The following is a 27,056-nucleotide window of genomic DNA, read 5'->3' as shown; positions in this document are numbered from 1 at the left end:
GTTCACAGAGAATGGTCTTAAAAAGAGAAAATATCCAGTGAGCAGCAGTTCTCTACGTGGAAATGTCCTGTTGATGCCAAAGGTCAGAGAAGAATGACCAGACTGGTTCCAGCTTATAGAAAGACAACAGGAACTCAAAGAACCACTGGTTCCAACCGAGGTCTGCAGAAGAGCATCTCTGAACAACACGTCCAACCCGGAAGCAAATTGACTATAGCAGCAGAAGACCACACTGGGTACCACTGCTGTCAGCTAAGAACAGGAAACTGAGGCTACAATTCACACAGACTCACCAAAACTGGACCATAGAAGATGGAAAAACGTTGTCTGGTCTGATGAGTCTCCATTTCTGCTGCCACATTCAGATGGTAGGGCCAGAATTTGGCCTCAACAACATGAAAGCATGGATCCATCCTGCCTTGTATCAACGGTTCAGGCTGGTGGTGGTGGTGTCATGATGTGAGGGATATTTCTTGGCAAACTTTGGTCCCCTTTTTACCAGTAGAGCATGGTTCCAACGCCACAGCCTACCTGAGTATTGTTGCTGACCATGTCGATCCCTTTCTGACCACAGTGGACCATCTTCTGATGGCTACTTCCAGCAGGATAAGGCTCCATGTCATGAAGCTGGAATCATCTCAGACTGGTTTCTAGAACATCACAATGAGTTCTCTGGACTCAAACGGCCTCTACAGTCACCAGAACACAATAGAGAACCTTTGGGATGTGGTGGAACGGGAGATCAGCATCATGGATGTTCAGCCGACAAATCTGCATCAACTGTGTGATGCTGTCATGTCAATATGGACCAAACTCTCTGAGGAATGTTTTCAGAACCTTGTTGAATCTATGGCATCAAGGATTAAGGCGGTTCTGAAGATAAACGGGGGTCCAACTCGGTACTAAAAAGGGGGACCTGATAAATTTACCTGTGAGTGTTCCTTTCTTATTCTAAAGTATACACCACCCTTCCTTTTCGTTTGCAAACACCATTTCCTGATTTCAGAGATCATGTCTAATTGAGGTTTGAAAATCAGATGTAACATGCAAGAGCCGCGTGAGATAAGACAAACGGTGAGGAGAACAGTGCGAGCTTTCAGTGCGCGGCGAGGGGCTGGGAGATGCAAACGTCAGATAAGGCAGATGGTGATGCAGATAAAACTGTCGGAGAAGCAGAGGCTTTTATCCTCCACTCCTCGCCCACGGTAACGCACAAATGCTCATGAGCACATGCAACACACCGTGTGCTTTTTCCTCAATCTTGCTGCCACTAACCTCAAGTGCCACTCAAGGATCTCAGGTTCCAGCTTGGGTGAAGGACACCTTCACGACCACTTACAACTATGATCAGCTTTAAAGTATTCATAACTCGCATCCGTCCCCCTTATTTTCTTCCTTAAATTGGTGTCACTTCTGCAATCGTCCCCACTTCATCTTGTCAGGAGGAGAAAGGCAAACACACAGCGAGCAGGAAGCATGCAAAGATGCGGAAGAGAAGGAGGCGCGCCGCTTTGATGAATGCAGCTGCCTAGCGAAGGGGAGAGTGGGCCGAGTCGAGTAATGAGATGGGGTCCTGGAGGGTTTGGCAGGGTCTCTCTCCCCCGCCGATAGGAGCCTGACAGCACATCGATTGTTCCTTCCCTTTCACATTGTTAATTAATCACCATACGATTGGGGGAGTAGCAGGTGCAGAAATGGAGGTGGGCTGGGGCAGATTTTCATTTATGGTGCATCTGTCATGGCGTCTCTGTTTACCCGCACAGTGAAGATGACTGAAAGCAATCACAACTTTCTCACAGCAGTAAACAGAACATTTGCATTTGAAGTCATTTTTGCTTCTCTTGGTCGTATTTTTACACATTCAGTCAACATTTAAAAGGACTGGGTGGAAACGTTTAACACGAATCGCCCCTATTGGCAAACTCTTGTGAACTGTAACCATAAATACCTGAAACATGCTTCACCTGAGAGGCTTATGGAGGGCAGAGCACTGCGCTGCTTTAATTGCTCCCTGAGAGACCTGATTCAGACCACCCAGTCCAGTCCTCACCGCTTCTGATGAGCACTTCAAAGCAGCCTTTCTGCTCTCACCTGTCATTTCAGTGTTTAACATGTTGGGCACATCACAGCAGTGACTCAGTCCTGCTCAACACTGACTCACGTTACTTGGTAAACCTACTCATGCTTCCATCATTAGCAGACACTCAGTTAGGACCTATCTCATCAATGCTTAGAGCGATTCCATTTGGCTTGTTTTTAAAAGCACCAAATGAAAAACGGAGGTCAGGGTACAACACAAACAGCTATAAATCCATTAAATTAGTGGAAACTTTACCGTAATCCCAATTAATCTAAATGATTTGTATATTGCATTTATCCTATTAAGGCCTAAACATTTTATGAAGACATTGTGTTCTAATTTTGTTTTCTAAACTTTCAAGCTAATCAATATATTATATTTTTCAGTATAATTGACCAGATACTGTTTGCATCTTGCGAACACATCCCGTCGGGGCTTGCCACAGCGAATCAGTGACGGCTGAGATTTTTTATGCCGGATGCCCTTCATGACACAACCTTGTATTTTATCCAGGCTGTGGACTAGGGGTGTGCTAAAATATCGATATGGCGATATATCGCGATATTTAGTCCCGCGATTGATTCTTGAGACGTCTTCGTCAAATATCGACCTTTTATTTACGTTTAAAGACCATGTAAAACGTTATATTAACCATCCTTTGGTAACACAATTCTTCGGAGGGTCGATAGGTGGCGCTTGTTGCGAGATTGGCTGTTGCGGGCAGTCGAAGAAGAACACATTCAAACAAAGATGGCGGGGGGAAAACAATGAGAAGCGAAAGCAGCAACTTAAAAGACGCGCTGGCAGCATGGAAGCTGCATCAACGGAGTTGTGTGAGAAAGCCGTGGCTGTTGCTGACCTAAAGCCGACACAGCCCAGCGCGGATACTTTTTTCCAGACGAAGCTACCGCCATCTTCTGCGAGACAGAGCACCGGCAATAAGAAACACAAAACAAAACGGGAGGTGGAGAACGAGGGATTTCGTTTTTTCTTGAATGCATTAGAGCCACGCATTGACATTCCCTCTCAGAAATACTGAAAAAAGGATCGCCCAGACCAGAGTTATGGTTGAGATGGAAACGGAAGAAAGAGAGGCATCCCTGCCCTTAGACCCCCCCTTCTCCTCTAAGCAGTGGTAGACGAGTAGCTTGACGCTACAAAGCCTGTGGTTCTCAAGAAAAACATGAACATTTAAACATACATCACATGCAGCTTTTCTCCAATCGTGTTGTTCACAAAGATGTTTACTTTTGGATGCACTTTAAGTTCCTTATGTACTTTATCCCTGGTCATTTATTTTGAAAGCAGTTTATGTCTTAAATAACTTAAAAGAACGTTCCTAGCTACTTGATTTTTATTTTTCTGGGAGAATTTTATTTTTGTTTACACCACATTTGCACTAAATGGTGTCATTTATTTTTAACAAAGACAATATAATTTATTCACAGAATTAATATCTGATTAACAGCTATTTCTTTTAAATTAAGCAATGGCTATGCTTTTGTTTTTCAAAAGTTAATCCCAATGTGCCTGTAGCTACTTGACTTATTCATTTTTTATCCTGTTTACAGCAATTTTGTACTAAATAATGGCTGCTGTTCATGTTCACTATTGTCTAAACCAAATTTTACAGATATTTCCAAATGAAAATTGTCATTGTTTGTCAAAGACAGAATATTACTGATTTCAGCAATGTTACACAAAAGTCTGTTATTCATTACACCAAATAGGACACAAGTTGTTTATTATCATTGTGTTTAAAAAATAATGGGGAAATATTTTCCAAAAAACAGTTTTTCAAGTTCTTTCTTAAAGTTTGATATATCGTGAGTTGTTAGAGACGAGATATATCGATTATCACAATATCGCCATATCGTGATAGTATCGTTATCGTGAGCAATGTATCGCAAATCGTATCGTATCGTGAGGTACCCAGTGAGTCCCAGCCCTACTGTGGACCAGCATGGGGAGGGAGACCCAGACCTGGGCCCCCTAGTGGCCACATAGATAGCAATAGCGTGTAGAGTCCCACATGGGATAAAGATCATTGCGCCCCCTGAGATGCAGACCCTGGTTTCCTGCGCTCCAGTCCTGAACCCAAACAACTGAGCCATCCAAATACAGAACAGAGAAAATTTGGGGTCAAAATAAAGATAAATGCTTAAATATTTAATTAGAATTCAATGTGATTTCCTGGATTTTTATTTATTTATTTATTTTGCATTTTGTCTCCTAGTTGAAGTCTATCAGCTATGAACATTACAGACTTCTTTCAAACACTGAGCATGTGGCGCGTTTAGACATGGGCAAAACGCACATTCTTGAATGCATGTTTAGCCCATGGTGTTCACTCTGGACAGGCAGGGAGGAGCTTCTTCTGTAGCTAGCGGACATTAAAGCGCATGTCCGCTAGCTACAGGTCTGGTGCAAAATGTTAAGGTGGATTCCATGCAGGAACAAACAGCAACTATTAATTTCTCCTGCAGGATTGATTCTCAAACGGTTGGCACTTCTGTGAATGAAAACGGACGCCATCCATGCCTCACCACCAAATCAGTTCAACCGGGTTAAACTCACAATTTGCGTTCAATGACCACACGTTTTTGTATGTTTGACCAGAATAAGAACTTAACAACATGAGAGTTTTGAACACAAAAACCAAAACACACATTGTAAGGATTCAGTGGTTTGGTTTCCTTGTCAGTCACACCTTCAGGTTCATGATCCACAGCTGTCTTCAGTTCAGTTAATTGCCCTCGGCCTATTTAAGTGTCTTGGTTTCTGTTCTTCCTTGTCAGGTCATCTGCTCTGTTTTGTCACAGTTTTGTTTCCCCTCATAGGTTTGTCATGTTTCAGTTTGCTAATTAAATGTTTTAGTTCCTGTCACCAAGCTTGGTCTCCTGCATTTGGGTCCTCCACCACCAGTTCGTGACACACATGTACGTACATTTACCTTGACCTTTGTTTGGAAAATTGCATTGGATGTGCGAGTGTGTCTTATTGTTTGTACAACCTGTTCAGGGTGGACCCCAGCCCAGTGGCCTTGTGGAAGAGTGTCCGGCCTTAGTTCAAATCCAGGCTGAGTCATGCCAAAGACTCTAAGAACGAGACCCAATGCCTCCCTGCTTGACACTCAGCATGATTAATTCGTTTATTTCAACCATTAATCATGGAATAATTCAATAATAAAAATATCAAACCCATTTCAGATACTATGCAATACATTCATTAGCAAATAAATAAAACATTAACAAAGATGTTAGAAAAGGATCTTCTTGAGAATCTAATTATTCATAATAAACTGAGATTTTTGCAGAAATGTCACATTAGATTCAGCAAACATGATATTTGGTATATAATACCAAACGTCATGGATCTAATAAAACCTACTGTAGTTGTGTTATAAGGTGCCGTCATTTATCTGTCGCCTTTAAGTGACCGCAGTGGCTCACTCTGTCTTTGTATCCTGTGGGATGAAAGCGGTGAAAGGGTTTTCCAGATGACTGATTTATCCACAACTAACCTGTCTGCATAGCTTCAGCCTTAAATGATCATCTGGGGAAGTACAATGACTCTGTCTCTGATTTATCTCGCCTATTTGCCAGCCCATGTCCTGCACTTGTGTGCATCCTACTAGAGATTACAGTCCAGAGAAATGCTGCACGACTCTGCAACATGATAGAGGCTGTTTCATTTAATAAGAGGCCTGGGTTTTACTCTCACCATTTGCCCAGACGAGTTTCCTTTGGTGATGTGTTACATTGTCTCTGCTGTCTTTGGTAAAAAATGAAGCAGAAAGACATAAAGAGGAGGAAGAAGGGAAGAGATGGAGGGTACAGAAAGCAACGTAATGGCGTGTAAGGATGTGGTGGAACAAAAGGAGAAGAGTGCATTTATCTGCTCTACTTTGTCTTTAGTGAGGGGGCCCAGAAGACAGCCCCCTCCTAATGTCACTGCTGCACATTGAGCCTTCAGCTCCCTCTGGATGCACTTTAGTCAGGCCTGCCTTTACTGCATGCAATGAGCAGTGAGCCAGAGAGGGCAAGCCGTGTTTGTGTTCCACAGAACTTTAATTCCCTCCAACAGAACATTTCTTGCTGGAACGGGTGTTTTGTTGTTTGCATTCTGATTCACCTACACCTACTGTGAGCTGTAAACAACACTCTGACTAATGTCCTCCTTCTGCGGGGTAATAATCATTTTTTTAGTATTTTAAGTGAAATGCAAAAAAACAAAACATCTTTCAACAAACAGGGTTCTCATGCTAACTTTATGACAGACAGCATCCTACATGTTGGAGACATTTCCTGATTCATTTGCTCGTCTAAGTCATCCTCAAAGCCTTCGTCTTTTTATTGGCCTTTTCACAAATCTTTATTTATTGACATTTTGGTACTGTTCTGTAAATAAAACATTGACTGATGGAAATTTTCCCTTATGATAGTCATGAAATGAAGGCCTTTAAGTGGTTTGGCAGCAGTCAGAGGGAGCAGTATTTTACTGATTTACTCTAAAGATCTTTCGCCTAAGACATGAACTGTGTGGGTTTTTTTCTGCATTTGTGGCTTCTTTGGGGAGGAACCTGTCCCTTCGAAGCTTTGGCCAGCATGGATGCTGAAACAGAAACAGTCAGATTACGGAGAGAAATGGCCTCAGAGAGCGCGGAGCAGGCAGCAGAAAGCAAAGATGATGTTTACATCTGCTCACCCATGCATAACACCCGTCTGTGTTTCGCAGCCTCCAGCGGTGTTCTGCAGGCATCACTGATGAATGCATCTTTTCTCCGTCACCACTCCTAACTTTGCAAGTCCATCTGATTTTCATCAGTCAACAGACCCAGAAAAACAACTTCATAATTCAGTGCTTTTGTTGGACTGAATTGAAAGCCATTAAGAATAAATGTTTGGAGCCGTCAGCTTGAATTAGGTCAGGAGAGCATTTGAACAACGGCCGGTGTGGAGAACAGACGGAGATTCTTTTCAAGACATCTCATCAGATACCAGTGAGTTTGGTTTCACATTTTATTGCTTTGGGAAAGAAAATGTGTTTGTTTTATGCCTTGGTCACATGCACCCAAACGGGGGGTTGATCCGTACTGCAGGTTTTTGGGTTGGTCGTGGAGGGTGGTAGAGAGGAGCGCCCATGTCTTAAGGAAGCGCAGGTATTTTTTGCACTTGCCTTGAAGCTGAACAGCCACCTCAAAGGGCCAATATCATGCAAAATCAACTTTTCTAATGTATTAAATTTGTTCATTCCTCATAAAAAAACATCCCCAAAGGGGTATTTTAATCCATCCATGCATTTCTGAGTCTTCCTCTAAAAACCTGCCCTCTGAGCACCAGCCCCTCCCAATCCACAAAAACGTGTGTTCTCACATTGTGACATCACAAAGTGGGGAACCGCCAGGCAGAGTCTGCCCTGCCAGCTTGGCCCCCAGGCTGACAGACACGCCCACTTTCTCCGTGGAGTTAGCGGTGATTGGCTAAACGCTTTCTTTTTCTATGAACAATATGCACATCCATCTTTGCAAGAGTTCAGATGTTTGTTTTCGTGGCAGAAACGCAGATGAAGCCGGCTCTAGGATGATGTCACCCGCAAGGAGAGAAATGTGCTGCGAAAACAATTCGTATTTTATTTAAAAAATCATTCCTTAGTGTGCCAAAGGTGATATATGATCACATATAGTGATGTAGTTTACTCTGAAAGGTTTGGGAAAAGCAGGATATAGATCCTTTAATGACCCACTCAGAGGAAAATTGTGTTTTTGCTGTTTTTCACGTGTGTTTGTGGTATTTTCTCATGTTGGAGGACATACTGTACATAAAGAAAATTCAACTCAGAACCACATTTATGAGTAATTATTCAAATTGTTGTGAATAAGGGCCAGACTAAAAAAACTGTTTGGAAAAGAGCTTATCGGTGACGTAGAAATTACAATCGGCGGGCCACAAGCTCTCAGCTCCGCTCCATTCTAATCATCCACTGTCAGACAAATAGATCCGTGAACGTCTTTGTTTTCCTCGTCTGAGCTGGAATCTGGATCCAATCTGTGCGGCTGGATAGCTCTGGTCATTTTTGTTGCACAGGTAATGTTAAGTTGGGGGTGTGAGGGGCTGTAAGCTAGTGGGAGAGCATGTAAATAGAGAGCTCTCAGACATGGGTGATGGGAAGTGAGGGCGGGCTAGAACAGTTCCACCAACAACTCCAAGGTGAATTTCTAATGAACTCCTGCTGCTCTGCAGAAACTAAGTCCTGGAAAAAGAAACAGGCCTTTTGATTTTGCCTCAAGCTGACATAAACATAAATTAAAGACCACGGGAATCACTATAAAATAGATCGGTCTTGAGGTGTGGTTTATCTCTAAATGTATTTCACCTGACTTTAGTATAGAGATGAAAACAAACACAAACGGTGTCTTTAAAACAGAAAACACATTTTCAACAATGTGTCTCTTTACTTAAGTGTACTTTTTAACAAGTGCTAGCTTGAGTACCTGGAAGGAGTGTAGACGTGAAGTGGAAAATTGTCTTTACCAACCACAAAACAACAGAAGACTATGGTACAAAAAGAAGTCATTGAGGGTAAAGTGATTGTTGCTGCTCAGAGCTCACTTATTAGACGTCTGCAGTGGACATAATGTGGTTAACCGTTTTGAAGTGTTGATTATGTAATCCGCCTCATTCATTCTGGCTTGGAATAATGAAGAAGTGTTCCTTAAATTGAACCTTTGTGTCTCTTCATTTCACCTTTTTCTCCAATGCGTATCGAGTTCTGTAACAATCCTTCCTTGTTGATACAGGAGGTCTGAGCTCTCAGAGCAGGAAGACAAGCTTCCAGTCCTCTCTTCCTGTCTTACTCCCAGAGATGCATCCTGCTGTCAGGCTGCATGATGGGAGCCTACGGGCCGGGCAGAAGCCGATGTAAAGACCGCCGTACGTCTGCTCACTGCTGAATCTTTCATCAGCCCGCTGATAAGGTGCAAATAGAATTCTGTGGCTGCAGCTGCCGCACTGCTCAGGTAAATCTGCTGCAAAGAGTGTTTTTGTTGGGCTTTGAGTGGATAGTATTTGAGCCAGAGATGAGAGACGACTGAAAAATGGATGTGACACAGGCAGATTATATGTTTAGAAAAGTGATCAGAGTGATTTGGTTACCGGAGCTTTGTGTTTAAACAAAAGGTGATCTGATATTTAGCTCAGGCTAATCCAATCCACATGTATATTTTCCATCCGTTGTTGGGTTTAGTGACAGCAGGGATGTGCAGGCAGCTTCCCTCTCACTGCCCGCCTGTCAGTTTGCAGCAGCCTGTCTGTTCATCAGCAGAGCTCTCCTCTTTGGGCCCTGATTTGCTTTGTCAGAATTGGCTCGGAATTTGATCAGAGATGGAAGGTAATCAGCGGGAATAAACACAGTGGCTTTCGCTCACTTTGATTCACTTCAGCTGCCATTAAGGATCCCGCTCTTGCCTCCCGAGAACAGAGGTCAGTCTGGAGTGAAATACTCAGGCTGCCAAATGGCTTCACCAAATAAAGAAAATGACTTTCTCCTCTTGAATCTCCTAACCTGCGTTTATATAGAAAGAGTCTTTTTAAACTCTTAGATTTATTTTCTGAGATGCTGAAAATCTGTCAGGATTTCAAAACTTCAGAGAAGACAGGAATCATTCCCAGGCTCTATTCTTCTGGCAGAGCTTTGTTGTCTACATGTTTCCTTTCTTATATTTAGTGGAAGTGCGGCCACGAGGGAGGATGATCTAATGGGTGATTGAAGGATTGGTGTCACTTTGGTTTTCCTGCACAGTTTACAAAGAGGAGGTTGTTGCGTCCACAAACGTGCAGGTCTGGGGCTGGAGGGTATCGTGACATAAAACACACAATGGCGGATTTTTCTTTTAGGCTTATTTGGATAGGGGGAGGAGGGGAGTAGGGGACCAAGGTTGGGCCAAAGGAATGAAATGAATAGAACAAAGCACAGACTAGCTATCACCATCCTAAAACAGGAGTTTTAGGTCTCACTGACTTATCTACAAAAAGGGAATGAAAACATGCAAGAGGTGGCGTCAACCAACCTGCCTACCTAGTGTGCATATCAGAAGATAAGCTACATGAGGTGTACTGGGTGTCCTGTCTTACCTGTCCACAAGCGTCCCACACTCTCCACCATGAAGGGGACATAAGCTTTCACAGCTAAGTTGTGATTAAGAAAGAGCTCCCCTTTCCCGTGATCCACAAGAGCTTATATGCAGTCCTGGTGGCTGGCTCTGGGGCACGGGTCCTCAAATCCAGGCCTCGAGGGCCGGTATTCTGCTGGTTTTCCAGAAAATCTGGAGCCTTATTTGCTGCTGATTACCTGGATCAGGTGTTTTTAGCCAATAAGGAGATTCAATGGCAGGTTGGTTGGAAAGCATGTAAGACAGCAGCCCCGGAGGCCTGGATTTGGGGACCCATGCTCGGGGGCCTGGTTGGACAGCTCGTCAGGTCTCCTCCATGGGTGTCCTCTCTCAGCACAGGAAGCACAAGCAATTGAAGGAAGAAGGAAAGACAGTGAAAAACCCCTGCATGTAACAGAGGTTCATCCCTCATTCAGTGCCATCAGTAATTCAACACTCTCAGCAGGCCTTCATTGTTTCAAAGGCTCATTCGGCTAGAACGTGAAGATAAGTTCATACCGCTCTCTGCAACTGGTGTTCAAGGGACCACTTACAATAAAAAGTTTATGTGAAATGTGCGTTTTGGTCATCTGTGTTCAAAACTCTTGTGTTTACGTGTCACGCTGATTTTTAAGACCACTTTCGGGCTCTATGTACAAAACGCACAGCTATTGAATGTGCGCTAAAAGTTAAACCAGTTGAACTTTGACCGGTCAGGGACTTCGATTTGGTAGTGATGTATGGAAGGCATCCCTTTAAATTCAAGGAAGTGCCAAACATTCGCACATTGATCATGGACAAGAAATTAAAAATTAAGTTTTGTGCCTTTCTTGAATTCTATGGCCAAATCCGAATTGCTTCCCTGCCCCTCCGGCTTCTCCCTACCCCTACATTTAGCCCTCCAAGCAGAGAGTTATGGAAGAATAGTCGCAGGTCATCTACGTCAGCGCATAGCTGCCGGCGCAGAAAAACCATATGAACATCGGTTTTATAACTTTAAAAAGTCATGCAAACACAAAAAGACACGACTTACATTTAAATGTAAATTTCTGTGCTTCAGAGAACACCCAGGTTAAGAAATACGTTTCTCCTTGGATCACCCTTCCGGCGGAGGGCTACCCACCCCAAAGTTACTACATCTACTCCTTAAAAAAAAACAAGTTTGGGGAGGAATTCGGATTTGGCCTAGGTCACCAAGTCTTTCATATTTCGGAATAAAACTGTAAGAGAAAAAGCCTGGAGCAAGATTGACCAGATTTCCACTGCTTCGACATTTCACACCTGCCTCCATTGGTAGGGGGGGGTCGTGTGCTAGTAAACGGCAGAAAAAGAAGAGGCCCCTCCCTGCTTGTTTAGTGTGAACAACTCAGATGACCCCACCCTTACATTGTCGTGTTCTCCCTACCATGACAAAGGTGGATAAAGGTGGAAAGATTTTGTGTAATCCATGGACACCAGTGAAGATCACAAATCATTGAAGAAAAAAGGTTCAGAGCACTGTCTAGTGGGTCTAGATGACCCCACTCCCAATGTTAAAGTGCCTAGGATAGCTCAAGGGTTACGAACATTCTTGAGTGTCACATGTGTTAGAGATCACATCTTTCCTTTCCTTTAAAGGTCAGAACCCCTTCTCATAAAATGGTAAATTAGAAGCAGCTCTATTATGGCAGACAGACAGAAAAACAATCGTAGTGTTCATTTTTCCAGAGAAACTCACTGGGTTTAATGAAAACGACTTTTTTTCAGAGGAGTAAAACATCTGTTCCCTCGTTTCTGTTTTAGCCGTTCGTATCCTTTTATTAATGTTTTCTTTGCTGAGTCAGTGCTTGCATGTACACTGACTCAGGCTTCAGGAGGATTTGCTGAACAAGTACTCTTATAACTGAGACAGAGGAATCGATGGTGTGAGCTGGGTGGAGAGATAGTTGGCTGTTTGATTGAGAAGATGGTAGCACAGCATGCTTCTGTGAGTCGCTGAGAATATTTTAGCTCTGGCAGGGATGTTCAGGGAAAGACAGAAATGAAGAATAAGAAAGTTAATCAGGGTATTTAGCTATGCCACAGTCACATTTGGGTTGGCCGATAAGTCACATGCACTTAAAATCGTTAACCAACTCTAACTGTTATCCAGTGTGCTCGGAGTACATGGATCATCCCCCTTCCACTAAACATGCGGCTCATTTCTGAGCCAAATCAAAGGAAAGACTGCTTGCTGGTTGGACGTCTTCCCAGTGCAATTAGCTGAACCCAAATGCCCGTTTGATTAATCCACGGAAGGAAATTAGCTCCTCCAAACCTCTCTGCTGAGCACAGGCCACCTCCATGGTGACCAGATTGGATGTCAACACCCAGCAGCTCCACATCACACACACACAGCTTTTCTGTGTGACATATGTTTACCGTAATGTTACACACGCACAAAAAAGAGACAGCCGGTATTGTTTGATCGACTTTACTGTTAGTGTGGCGTGATAAATGGACAAGAAGCCAGACCTGCAATCATTGGCGATGACAAATGAGGCGTTTTGCTTTTCTCCAGCTGCCTGCAGGTTTGCATTGCCATGCAATCGTTGCTTGGCGAACCGTGGCACGATCCATACCCGCAAAACAAATAGGGCGCAGTTATCAAAGCTGGCAGTCTCAATAATTAGAAAAACCGCGATCGCCGAGCCCACAGAGACCATTTTCCTGATTGATTAACAGCCATCACTTGCTGTGTCCCGGGGCCGTTTACAGTGGTGGTCAAAGATTCGACGCACTGGCCATCAGCAAAACCTTTCTCTGCTCCACTTGATCAACCAGCCAGCTTATCAACAGATATAATGGCACTCGGCGATCTATTTCCAAATGAGGGACAAATCCTATCAGATTGAAAACAGAGCAGGTAAACAACAAGCTCCTTCCAGCTGCCCTTGCTCTCTGTGTTTCACACTTTGCAGCTTCCCTGGGTTGCTCATGGTCGGGCACTCTGTGAGAGAAACCCTCAAGAGCAGCCCCCTGCTGTTTTAACAAGGCGCAGATCAGTGAGCCTTCTCAAGGCCAGATGTCAGGGGGTGCCGTCTCTCAGCTCTGGTGCCCCCTACCAGCTTTGCAGCTGCGCACGAGCTCTCCCCGCTGCACTCTCGCCATCACAGACGCTCTACAGGCAAACTCTGTAAAGCCGTCTTCTCCTGCGCCTGAAATGGAAACAGCTCACAGCTGACATCCATGCATTTGGATTAGTGTTGACAGAGGCGTCCCTGAGGTTCCACACGCTGAGAGCAACGTTTTCACACTCCCAGCATCACATTCTCAGACCAAAGCGCACACAGACACATGCTTGTTTGTCACTGCTGGCGCTGGAAATACCTTAACAATAAGTTGCTCATCTGTTCTAATCAGGTGACCCGTCACCTGCTTCTCTGAGCATGTGCACATCTGGACTGTACGTCGTATAGTGGAGGGGACTGGAGCTGAGAAAGTCACTAACTGAGCTTAATGAAAAGTTGTGCATCTGTTTGACTGGAGATACAAAACGAACTAGAAGGAGCTGCATTTCCAGATGAAAAGGCAGGGTTGAATGCTGTTATTGCTGAATGAAAATGAAACTTAAAGGGTAATAATTGGCACAAAAAAAGAAAAAGAAAGAAATGATCAAAGTTGACCATAAATAAAATAAAAATAGCACAATAACGAAAAATATATTTCAGTCAGACAACTCATGCAGTAAAGCAGATTTATTTCCATATTTCTTTTAGTTTGGCATAAGGCTCAGTTCAGATCCTTAAAACAAAGTTCTCCATAGAAAACTTTGGGTATTACACTACCCCTAACGGAGCTCACAGGTGGAAGCCGGGGAGGAGGGTGGGGTGACGAACGCAGAGCTAGCGGAAATGGAAGAAGAGGAATTGGACCGCACACCTGGAACTTAAGTAGGACGCTGAACAGGTGAGTTGATTAGACTGAACCAGGTAATCGCACTGCTCGAGCTGCCTGCCTGAAATACTCCAAGGGTCGTTCATTTTTGTGAAAAATGCCAGCACCGGGTCTCGAACCAGCAACCTTCTGCACTGAGGATTCCTCGTGTATTTCATTGGAGGCAAAAATCCTGGAAACATTGGAATATCTCAAAAAGCTCAAGGATTTGTAGGACCAAAAGTCATAACTGTAAAAAACATTTTGAATGGTTAAAATAGCTTAAAAATTGGAGAAGGAATTAAGCGCCAAAAAAAGGCAAGAGATACTATAATAAAGAAAGAGAAACAGGGTTGAATACTTTATAGTACTCAACCAACTAAGGTTGGAGGCAGGTCTGTGCTCTGGAGACTTTTTTAGAAAGTGATAGTCAAGCACTCTTGCGTATGCACTCAAGTTTGCAATGAAGCAATAAAGAGAGTGTCGCCTGATTCCACAAGAGAAACATGAAAGAAGACGTCTTTGTTGTTGTTGTCAGATGGAAGCATTTCTGAAACTGTTCTTACTCATATAGACACATCACAGAAACACGTCAAAGCATCCCCACATTAGATTTCCCGGAAGCATCTAAATAATAGAAAGAAGTCAAAGAGTCTGGACTTTCTGCATGAGGATACGGTGGCCCTGAAGGGCAATTCACATCTAAAATTCACTTAATGGAAAAACATTAAATTTCACAACAATAATATCAAAAGCAAAACAAATGATAAAAAAACGCATTGTATTTAAAAAATCATCAAAACAAAATTCCAGAAACCAAAACGATGATGACGTTTTGAAGAAGACAGAGAGCAGAAGGACGTTTTACCTGAACTGACTAATCAAAAAAACTCTTCAGCATCCAATCAGTACCCACTTTTTCAGGTTTCCTATTTTGTTTCATTTTTCTAACGTTTTGTTTTTATTTCTGAATCTCACTTTTGTTTTACAAAATGTTTCCTTTTTATTATATGTAGCGCTTTCTTAGCTTGCTCTGACCTACAGAAGATTTGTTCGACTCATGGAGCCCAGAGTGTGTGGATAGAAGACGCAACACAGGGATAAAGCAATCAATTGACTGTATTTAAACAAAGAAAACAACAAAACAATAATTTGAGACAGTGGAGAAAGGAGTGTCCAGGGATCCACAAGGATATTTTTCAGTCTTTGGTGTTCAAAGTTCCTTTTTCCTTTGGGTATGGCGTCTTTTGCGAAGTTCCTTTTTCCTAGGTTCGTAAATCAAGTTTTTCATTGAGAGTTCGTGGGTAGCTCGCCATGCACCATTCCTATATGGTGCAGATCAAAAAGTTCTTCCCATAAGGATAGAAGTGGGGGTGGAAAAAAAAACCTGACCTAAACAAGGTCAAACAAATGACAGATTAGACATTATTTACAACACATACTATTTACAAGACATTATTATTTACAACACATACTATTTACAACAAGTACAGTAGTCAACTGTATGTCATTGTAAGAAAAATAATCAAATAAGGTCCTAACAAAATTCGTAGGAACCTTTCAAATTCTAGGCCTATAAATTAATGGGTTTCAATGGGTTCCAATGGTTTCAAAAATAAAGTGCACTTTTAATCATTTAGCTTTAGCATTCATCAATTCAGTATAAATCAGGAGAAAAAACAATAATGATATCAATGAATGAATTCAAAACCAAAATGGCCGACCAAAACGGAAACAAGTTGAAAAGTCCTAAAACGGACAAAAAACTGAAAATTAACTGAAATATTTCCAATTTCAAGAGAAAAAAAAAAAAGACTGATCAAAAATCTGTATGTTGTAGCCACACTAGCATGGCATTTCTGTGAGGTAGAAAGCCTTTGAAATACTGATGTACTGCTATGTGTGTGACCCGATCGCATAAACTCACCGAAGAGTAGTTAGTTCAAGGTGTGGTTGTTCGAAGAACTAGTCCAGTAAGATGTTACAGAGTTTTGTTTCAAGTTTAGATAGCCGACAGCTATAGGAGATGCAGCCAGCCACAGCAGATCAGCAACAGCCAGAGCATGGATGACAGGAAGTGGCTATGTGACCCGGATGTTAATATAGGGAACTGGCCCCACCAAAATAAGAGCGCTCAGGTGTTTCAAATCTGGTAATGCAAGTGGGGCACTGATCCGGGTTACATATATATATATAGAGAGAGAGAGAGAGAGAGAGATTTATTTTTTTAAATACATTTTGGCTTCTAGAATTTAGTTTTGCTTTTCTTAATTGTCATTGTGATCTTTGATGTGTTTTTGTGATGAGTGATTTGTTGATTTGTACTTCAGGGCCACCGTAGAAATCGGAGCTTCACCGCCTCCTCTGTATCCTCCAGGTGGCATCAGCTCAAGCTAAAATGTTTTCTGCATCCTAAAACATGTAAATCTGAAATAAAAAAACTAGAACTGTTATTAACATCAATTCTTTAGATAACTGCTTTTAGTTGTTTACCCCTTAAGATGTTTTTTAAAGAAAAAAACTAAAAACATAAACTGAAAGAAAAATAAAGATCTGAAACTAATGTTGAACACATGCAAGCAGACAAAAGAATTTTACAGAGGCTTAAAAAAAACACCTAAAAAATGTTACTAAAGCAAAAGATATGATCACTTTGTGGTCATCGGCCTTTGGGTGAAACAAATGGCCGCCTAGAACCAGGCTAACCTGATCCAAATGGCAATTTAAAAGGCTGCTTGTGAGGATGACACCCAATCCCCCGCCCACTACCCGCACCGCCAAGTTCCAGACTCCTAATTATCCCGTGGAATGATGAAAATGGAAAAGAAATGGTAAAGATGGAGCCACAGCCGTGACGACTGGTGGGATCATTTAGCCCACCGTTTATAAAATAAGATCCCCGCTCAGTCGGGAACCGTATTAGAAAGTCTAATGACAGTCTGAAGAGATGAGAGAGTTTAGGTCACACCAATCTGCCAGTTATCTGGGTTGAAGCATCATGGCAGACATGGGGATCCCTTGTCATGGAAGGTATCGCCCTCTCGCTGATATTTTTCTTTTCTGGCTAATTGAACCTCATCAGACCTTGAATTGAGGCAGAGACAGGAGGGAACGCACAGATGAAGCTGATCAGTTACACTTTTATCAATGCCACTGATTTAGAGTAGTGAATGATCTGATCTGGTACGTCGTTTTTGGAGACGATGAGTACTCAGTAGCTGAGTATGACGGCATTCGTGACAGTGGCATGGAAGTCCAGGCTATGGGGGGCGAAGGTCTGAGCAGATACAGGTAGGAAACCTGCAGGGGAATACGGAAGAATCCCATAAGATCTCCAAAGTCTTCTCTCTGACTGCGCCTTTGAGCCAAACGTTTGCACCCGCCACATTTTCAAAAACCAAGAACCTATAGAAAATTATTCATAGATGTAGTGAAGGACCCCACCCCCCCAAAAAAAATGATGACATCACAGTGGCAGAAACCATTGAAATCATTATGGGATGGCCACAGGTTGGTGAACGTTTTGTAGCAAAGTGGGAAATTTGGTGATTTTTTTAAATACAGACTCAAGGTCCGTTTGCCACAATAAACACACAACAAATAAAAAACCTTCAGGAAAGAAAAAAACATACAAGTATAAAAAACAATGACATAAATGTATAAAAACTGTAAAATAACCAAGTATTATAAACGTAAAAAAAGACTAAAACTGCTGCTGACTAAAAAACGTTAAAGTGTATAAAAGCCGACCGTACCAAAACCTCCAAACAGGGGACTGGTATCTAAAAGTGCTGTACCTAACATTGCTGAGAGTTTAAATGATTTTGTTATTTGATGGGAAAAGGAAACTTTTGAAATAAAATAAAATCTCACTTTTAATAACTTAAATGCAAAATCCACCTTGGGAATTTATTCTGTGGCTTCCTAACTCCTGGAGGATCATATATATATATATTTGTTTGCAGCAGATCACAATTTGAAGATTTAAAGTTGTAGATTTTGAAAAGCGTTTGCGTGGCGCCGGCTAAAGAAGCGTTTCCCTGTTGTTCACACATTTTCACAAGAATACGGGGGAATTTTAAAGCTTGAATCAGCGGTTCGAGCTGAACAAAACGATACGACTCATCAACATATTTGGAATGTGGGCGTGGTTAATAAAAAACCTTTGTTGCTAAGGAAATCCCAAAGTTTACTTTTTTAGATTCTTCTAAGAATTACAAATATCTGTTCGTCACCCAAAGGCGACCAAAAAATAAAATGGTTGCCATGGAGATAAAAGCACTAAAAAGCCGCGATTTTAAATAAAAGTGGTTTCTTGTGAATTTGTCACATGCAGCTCGGATCAGGCTGGCAGAGGGGCGGGGGGGGGGGGGGGGGATTGGGTCACCCGCTTGATGCTTGGGGGGGAGGTAATGGGGGACTATTGGGGGGAAGTGTGAAGGCAGATGGCATTTTTAAAGCAATAATGATGAAAACTCGAGGATCAGAAATGATATTGTTTGCATACAAAGGTTCCAGTTAAAATGTGGTAAGTTAACATGGTTAGCCACCATTTTTAAACTCAGCTTTTCCGACATCTTTACGATAACATGGTGCAACTTTAGCTTCCAAATTCAGCATCCAAAGTCCTGCTTTGTAAAAAGTTGGAAGCATGTGGGAAGTCAGGAGGAACTTCAAAAAAATAAAAAAGAACCTGTAGTTCTGTGGAAGCAGCCTCAAAGACACAACTCAGGGAAAACACACGCAGACCGGAGGATTCAAACCAAATACACTTTAAAGTGCTGTTTCGGTTTAGAAACTTCAAATGTTTCTCTATCCTGGGGGGCTGCTGGATACAGAATAGAGGTTAATGACGTTGAAAACGAAACTTTCTCGGCTGCCGAATCTTATTTTCTCATCAAAGCAGCTTGGAGAAACGCACCAACCCTCATTCTGATGCTCATTACAACTCTGTTTCCTTAAAGGATGTTGGCATGCAGAGTCTGTCTTCCACATCCTTCCAGCTCCTGCAAACAGCCAATTCCCTCATCAATCAAAAAAGTTAAAACAAGATTTAATTAAACACCAACCCCCCCCCTCTGTGACATCCAACATTTAGTTGCTGGAGTGCCGTTTCCTAAGTGACCCAGCATTGTGACAGCTGCTGTGCTCTCGGATGCATCCTCCCCTCAGACTCGCTCGTCTACGTGTTCTCATAGGTAACTAGACGGCTTTTCCAGACAGCTTTTATTCCAAAAGAAGGAGAGCAGACGCAGCCTTACCTCTGTCTGAACTGTCACTAAGCGGTGGAACATGTTGCGTGTTTTACATGGATACACAGAGCGACAGAAATCCCCACACGCCCAATATGTGCCCTCTTCTGGGAAGCAGCTGTCTTTGACCCTCATGTCATTCGAGTATCTAACAGAACATGAGTGGGAGTTTCCTCCAGCGAGGCGCGGCTCCGTCTCACTCTGAGGAGTCTGTCCACATGGCTTCTTGTTAGCTGACGTCGGCATGTCATGCTACCGTTTGCTCCTTAGAACAGCCCGGATGACGCCTAGAAGCGTTTTTAGAAAAAGGAAAAATCGTTGCTTTATTGTCCGTCTATTGTGGATCATTTTCACCCAAATACAAATTTGTGTTAAAAAAAAATCGACTTCTCTATGCTGTAAAAACAGACCTGCTAGAAATCAGTCAAAAAAAAACTTAAATCTTTCTTTAAAGATGCAAAAAATCTAATGAAACGTCTATGCAAACGCCTGTTAAAGTGCGTTTTGGGCATCCAAGTTCAAAACTGTCCCGTTCACACGCACATTTTTAAGAACAAAAACGAACTTAACGCCCGTTGAAAGTTACACCATTTGAACTTTGACCGATCAGGGACTCGGATTTGGTAGTGGCGCATGGATGGCGTTCTTTTTTAGCTGACAGAAGCGCCAACCATTTGAAAACAGATCGCATGGGAGAAATGAAAAAAGGAGCTGTGAAAGAAAAAGGCTGGAGCAAGATTGGCAAGATTTTCACACCGAGCCTTCCGACTGTGACATGCAGCAGTAACCAGTTGAAAAAGAAGAAGAAACCCCTCCCTGCTTGTCCAGTGTGAACACCACGGGCTAAATGAGCCTTTCAGAATGCTCTTGAACGTGTGTCCAGAGGATTAGATCAGAGTTATGAGGCAAAATCTTGATAACTTCTTGGAAGAGGAGCCCTATACATATTTTACTATGTTTTTAAATATATTTCCCGTTGTTTTAAGCTCGTATTGTTTTGGGATTTATTTATTTCTCTTCTGTCTATGCACTTTTGATCTTTCTTATAAATCATAAAAACAATTTAAGCTCACGTTTTAAGATTATTGAAGTAAAAAAAAGACATTATCCAATTGAAATTGTGTGGGGGTTTTGTGTACAAATTCACGTTAATTGTGAAATTATTGTGTAATATAATGAAAAATTATCTTTAAAACAAAAGAACCTGGGAAAAAGCCGGGTATCATGTATTCTCAGTAAAAACAAAAAATGCTAATTGTAAGCTAACTATAAAATTGTAAAAAAGTCAAAAAGGCTTAAAATTACTATTAATTACTGAGATTATTTTGCTATTAAAAAAAACTTTATTGATAAAAAAATTGTTGGCAACACAGAAAGTTTTTGCCTTTATTATTTTTTTTCTTAAGATTCAGTTTTTGCAGTCTGGTAATCTCAAACTTCATTCATCAAATCAGATTGTCCAGTTTAAAATTATACCAAAAGATGCGGATATCTTTATTCCATAAAAATGTTTTCTCATCCTACGAGCCTCTTAAACCAGTAAACGTTGAGGAGACACGTGTTAAAGCAGCAATACAGGGAACCGAGACAGAAATCTTTTATCTTTTTAGGATGTTCAGCAGAGTAAGGATGGATTTTAACATAAGTTTTATGTCTCTGTTCCTTTTTTTTCTGTCAGTAAATAATGTTGTTTTCATTTTTTACCTTCTCTGTTTAAACATATAATATATATATATATATATATTTTTTTATATATATATATATATATAAGGAAGCTAAAAGCCAAAGATTTCACCACAGTTTAATCCTGTTGCAAAAAAAAAAAAAAAGACCTGAAGTACGTAACAGAAATGTTCTTAAGAAGATATCCGACAAAAATGAAAAACTGCCAGATGTGAAAACATCTTTGTTCTCATCAATAAATCTGAAATCTAACCAAACAACCTGTGGTCCACCTTTTCTGCAGTGTACCTACAGCGGAGGTCGTTTCTTGCATATTTAATACAGAAAGTTTTAAAACATATTTTGCTGGAGAAAAGCAGCAGCTGAGCTCTCTAACATACGAAACAAGACGAAGGAGTAAATATTAAAGCAAGAGCTACAGAGTGGAATAGTTGGAGAGAAAGCGTAACGCAAATAGAGCCATTAGTCACAACATTTCCATACTAAGATTCCGTTAATATCTTTTGTTTTGTTTCCTCATTTCCCCCTTTCTCAGTTGTTTCCTTCAAGTTTCCCAGAAGATGGTCAGCTTCCTTCATCTTCAGAGGACTTGTGTATTTGTTCCAGTTAGCCAGGGTTTAGCCATCTCTGTAATTGGCCTGCAGTTAATCCTCGCCTTTCTTTTTAGCTTCTTTCAATGACGGGTAGATGACTTCTTCGTCTGCCTGTAGCACAAATTGGTTTAGGGATTGTGCGTCCGTCTGGGTGATGCACGCCGTCGAATAAAGATTACGACACTCCAAAAATTTTAAGCATGAAAGTACCCTGCATGCTGGGAAAAAAAAGCGAAAGCAACGCAGAGACGATGAAAGGCTGCTTCGCTGGAATAATCGTAGCTGAGGACGTGTTGATGGATGGCAGGCCTGTCACTCTGGACAGGATGGGGAACTTTGGGGGGACTCAATCGCAGTTAGCATCCTCTGGATGAGAGGCTGTGAATCCATCATGGATCAGACGTCTGTGTGAGGAGCCGTGGTGGAGGCCCTGGTAGTTCGCCGTGCCGTGTACATACCTGCGGAAAGCCAGATTAATAGTGATGGGAAGATGAGATGCCACAAAGAATTCATTATTCCTCGGCTTAAATAAATGAGCCCTGGGCTGCGACTTCCCCACCGCCGTCTCCGATGCAGCGCAGGCTTTAATAGGAGCTGTCGGCTTGGCTGGGCCTCCGGCATGTGCCGCCTGGTGCATGGATGTGCGTACGTGTGCACGCGTCCTCGCCCCGTGCTCAGTAAACGTTGCAGGGGGGGATGTAAGGGGAAGGGGAAGATGCATGTTTGGATTAAGTTTGAACTTGAAGCGAGAAGGTTTGAGATGATGGACGGTCGTTTTATTACTTCCAGTAATGCTTACAGAGCACATCCCGGCGCACGCCTGTCTGCAGACGTCAGTTATGGACGCCTCACTTAGTTCCTAAAGCGATCCCGGAATGAATTAAGCAATCATCATGTGACGTGTTATGCCCTCTCTGTGCACCATATTTCCTACTAACCGGGGAAAAAAACGTTCTCCCCAGAAGCAGAAATCTAAAATACTCTTCAAGTCTTTGAGGTTTAACATATAGTGCCCCCTTTGGGACAAAACCAAAGACTTGCAAATCTATTAGGAATTGATTTATTTGAAGAAATCAAAACAAAAAGAAACTTAAGAAGGCAAACAAAAGAGATAAACATCTATAGATATAACAAACTAAAAGATCCACTCTAAACAAAATGGTGTTTTTAACATTTTTTTGAGGATATATATATAAAGAAAATTAATATTAAAATTGCATTTCCCAGTGTTTTTTTATTAAAATCATTGTGAATCAGGAGCAGATGAAAAAATGCATTGTAAAAACGCTTATAGGTGTGACGTAGCTAATACGCTGGGCGGGCCATGAGCTCCCGCTCTGCTCCATTCTGATCATCCACCTGCAGACAAACAGATCCATGAACGTCTTTGTTTTCCTCGTCTGAGCTGGAATCCGGATCCAAACTGTACGTCTGGATAGAACCAAAACCGCTCGCCATTTTTGTTGCACCGCCAATGTTAGGTTGGGGTCGTGAGGGGCTGTAAGCTAGTGAGAAAGAGCGTAAACGGAGGGCCAAAGTTGGGGCGGGCTTACTCTGCGCCAACAGTTCCGCCCACAGCTCAGAGGTGAATTTCTGATGAACTCCTGCCGCTCTGCAGAAACTATGTCCCAGAAAACGGAACAGGTTTTGTTTGTTTTTTTGGCTAAAAACTGCATCATAATAATTGAAAGACCACAGAGATTTGAAAAAAGATTAACTGATGATCGGAGTGGGACTTTAAGAGGATTAATTGATTTGAAAATAATACATTTAAAGTAAAAGAGATGCATATTTATTTCCATGTGAAGGATTCCAATATAATTGTGCTTTATCATAAATAGACATATTTGTTCTACAATAAGACAGAAGGAGACTATTAAATATATAAGCTCTGTTCAAAACAGTTTGATGTATTTCCTGATCCTAACATTATTAATTTGAAGTTGTTTTTTTTGTTTTTCATGTTTTTTTGTTGTTGTTTTCCAATGTGGCCCCTCCAGAACACGTATAGCTGTGAGCATGTCTGTAAATATAAAGGGACAACGTTGTACTTGATTGTTTCTGTCTTTGTTTGCACGATTACTAAGAGCCGGTAGTCACTATTGCACAGCTGCATGTCAACACTGGGGCCTTATGACAGTGCCTTCCAGCATGGTCACGGGCACAGAAGGAGGATAAGCACAGCTGACAACAAACACACACAACACATCCAAGCTAATAAGCGACACACTGCAACATGTGAATGCAGTTTTCACCCGGCCAGTCGACTTCCTTTAGATTTTCCAGCGCTCTGGTTTCAAGCGTCTGATCTGATCACTATATATCTGTCAGGTTTGCTCATGTGCTTCAGTGCTTTGTCACACAGGCTGCGTCTCTCTCTCTCTTTCTCTTCCTCAACTGGTGCTCCATCGCCACCCATCCCGCCATTATTGTCCCTGCTCTTATTTTCTCATCACGCAGTTTGCTGCCGTCTGCCAGGCTTTTTTGTTCTGTCCTCACTTCCTGCCAACATTCAAGCATCTGGCTTCAGAGTATTCCACACAGACTGTGGGATATTTACCTGCCCAGTATTTGGGGTTGCAAAAGTTTGTTGTCCGGGCAGCAGGTGTGTAGAGGTTGAAGTGAGTCATCACTGTCCCTTGAGAAACAGATTTCATGAAAACGAAACATTCTGGTGAAAGTAATTGGGTTCCAAACTTGTTTTTTTTGTCAACACGTGTTGTTTTTATTAGGGCTTATAAATGTTGGATGGAAAACAATAGTATTTGGTTCAGCAGCTTGACAAAAAGGGGATTCAAAACTGTTTCAGTTGAGAAATTTCCAGAGGTTTCCAGAGCAAATGGGAATTTCAGCCAATGATTTCTCACTGTTTATTGGTATTCTGCAGGTAACTCAGGGCTCTACGCTTAAATGCTGAGAAATGACCAATTTTACATATTTACTAATTAATTAAAAGTGAAAGTCGTCAAGCAGCCGTAAAAGAAGTGCTTCTGCAGAGCGACCTTCAGGCAGCCGCTCATTGCTGCAGAGCCGTCTACTGCAGAACCAACCTAAAACGCGTGGAAAGAAAACCTGCGGCGGTTCTGCAGAGCCTTCCTGCACCACAGAGAGGGAAATGTACACTGCCAAGTGAATTACAAGTGAGTTGGAGGGAAGGTTAGCATGAAGGTTTGGTCAAAATGGACTCCCGCGCTGTTGTTTTATCCGTTTTATATTGAGGTAGACCGAATCGTTCTCATAAAAAGACTTTTGTTCCCAGTTGTCCATGAAAAATCAATGTTGGTTTTTTAACCTCTTTAATTTACATCAGCAATGATTGAATTGGGTCAGGTGATGGAGGATGACAGACAGCTGATGGTTTTTTATTAACTTTACACTCAATGTTCAATGTTTGCATTTTATAAGATGATGCAGGCCTTTGGTTGTTTCTTCTCTAAAAACTAGATTTCAATGCAAAGTGGATTGAAACCTCTCTGAACACATTTTGTTTACAAAGGTAATCCTCTGATTATGCAACAGAAACAAGGTGGAGGACTTTTCTGTTTGGGATGCAAGCTCATTTCAGATTTCCTGCCATGCCAGCATCTGGCCTCGTGTCATTTGAGAGATCAGCCACGGAAGATGAGCCCATTATTAAGCTTTATTATGGCACACTGACATTCCAGTGATGTCCTTTTAATTACTTTGATGGATAGTTTTTGGATTGAGATAAATGCAGGATGGCATGTCAGAAAGCCAGGGGGGGTGGTTCTTAGTGGATCAGCTGTGAATAAGTAACCTTCAAAAGCAGAAGCTGAAATGTAAATGATTCCCTCAGGGTGATTAGCATAATATAGATCAATGGCAGTTAGATTTACTCCATCATCTGGAGCGGGAGTTTCTGTTCAGGAAGGATAAATGCTTTGATGGGTTGGAAAGGCGTTTCCTGAAGCCCAGATGGACAGTTTGCTCTCCAAAACAGTTGGGGGATTACGTCACTTTCTTCACGGCTAAAAGGAAGAAGCTAGCAAACCCTTGTTGTCAGATCAGTTGAAGTATCTCAAGAAAAATGTTCAATCATTAGTCAATCATACCGCCGATAACATGTTCGCTCTTTGACCTATCGCAGCCCGTAATCAAAGTGAATCCATTGATTCCCACGCAGAGAAAAGCGGCCTTTTATATCGGCTTCATATCAGTGCAAAACCGCTTTTATCTGTGATAAACTCCACTGGAATTACGTTATTTGTATAAATGTTTGAAGAGGTACGGTGGTCAAAATAATGTCAACACTGAAGCTAAAGCTCTGGAGTTAAAGGGTTAAAAGTCTAAAACACAAAAGAGAAAAATGTTTGGACTCGGGATGTCCCCATCCGATGGTCTGGAAGTCAGATGTTGGCTCCTTTTTTTGATCAGCGCTGTGTATTTGTAGCTTTTTACGTCAGATAAATGTCCTCGTAGAAGTTTGCATATCATGAAGGGATTACGACATTTTGTTTCCGTAAAGCGCAGCACAACGCGGCAGCAGGAGGCTAACGGCTAACAGCTCAGAAACCTTAGCAGGTCATTCAAAGTTTCAGACTTTGAGGCTTAAAAACTCTTTCAATAAACGTTTAAAACTGACAGCAAGCATGGGCGGAGCTTCGGGGGGGCTGGGGGGCAGCAAAAAGCTTTGCCCCACATTTGCCTTCGCAATATTAGTATCATTATTTAAAAAAAGATTGAGAAATATTCAACACAAGCTTCTTTAAGCATTGCAAAAATAACAAAAGCAATATTTAAAAAGAAAATAAAAACATTAATAATAAAACTGTTAGAAATACACATATTTTAAATCCTTACATTTTGTAATGGCCTTCTGCCTTCCTGCCCCACTGAATAAAATTGGAGCTCTGCCCCTGAAATGTAATCACCACATTTATACTATGATTACGGGATAAAATCCTAGTTTTTAAATTTTAATGGAAAAATTATCACATCTGATCAAAATGTTCTAAAGAACCAGAACCGTCACTCACCAAACTTCCTCATACGACTAATTAGTACTTTCCTGTCCGACTGCAACAGATCACTTCCATTTTTAAAGAGTTTTTCATGTAAACATGGATCATAATTCATCAAAAAGACTTATGTTCTAAAGGAACTAATGCCACAGTTTCCATACTTTATCAGGTAACAAATAGTTAATGATGTTTGATAGTTGCACTATTTTTACTTTCTTGTTGAAGTTATGTCACAGAGGTGCTCTAAGTGTTAAAAGTCCAAATAAGTCAATAAAATAAACATAGAGACCAGCGTGGATCAGTCAATAGCATTTTTTTATTTTTATGTTTTACAAAAGTGTCAAATCGGGACTCAGTACTGGGAACAAAAAACTTCTGATCGGGACAAACCTACTTTGGACTTTTGTCCATAAATGTCTAAAT

The 27,056-nt window shown here is 41.7% G+C and overlaps 1 protein-coding gene and 1 long non-coding RNA gene across 8 annotated transcripts in view; one reads left to right on the top strand and one right to left on the bottom strand.

The window, feature by feature from the left end:
• The window catches only part of LOC101166255 (neurexin-2), an 806,741-nt gene that overhangs the window by 676,878 nt on the left and 102,807 nt on the right, over positions 1–27,056 (top strand). The window lies entirely within an intron of this gene.
• Positions 15,329–16,828, bottom strand: LOC105356487. The gene is made up of 2 exons (XR_910610.2): positions 16,051–16,828; positions 15,329–15,515 (listed from the first exon to the last, which is right to left on the bottom strand). It is a non-coding gene; the product is annotated as an uncharacterized LOC105356487 (long non-coding RNA).

Source organism: Oryzias latipes, chromosome 18 (assembly GCF_002234675.1).
Source record: "Oryzias latipes chromosome 18, ASM223467v1".
NCBI classification, from domain to species: domain Eukaryota; kingdom Metazoa; phylum Chordata; class Actinopteri; order Beloniformes; family Adrianichthyidae; genus Oryzias; species Oryzias latipes.
Note: the sequence above shows the minus strand (reverse complement) of the source record. Positions and strands in the feature narration are given on the sequence as shown.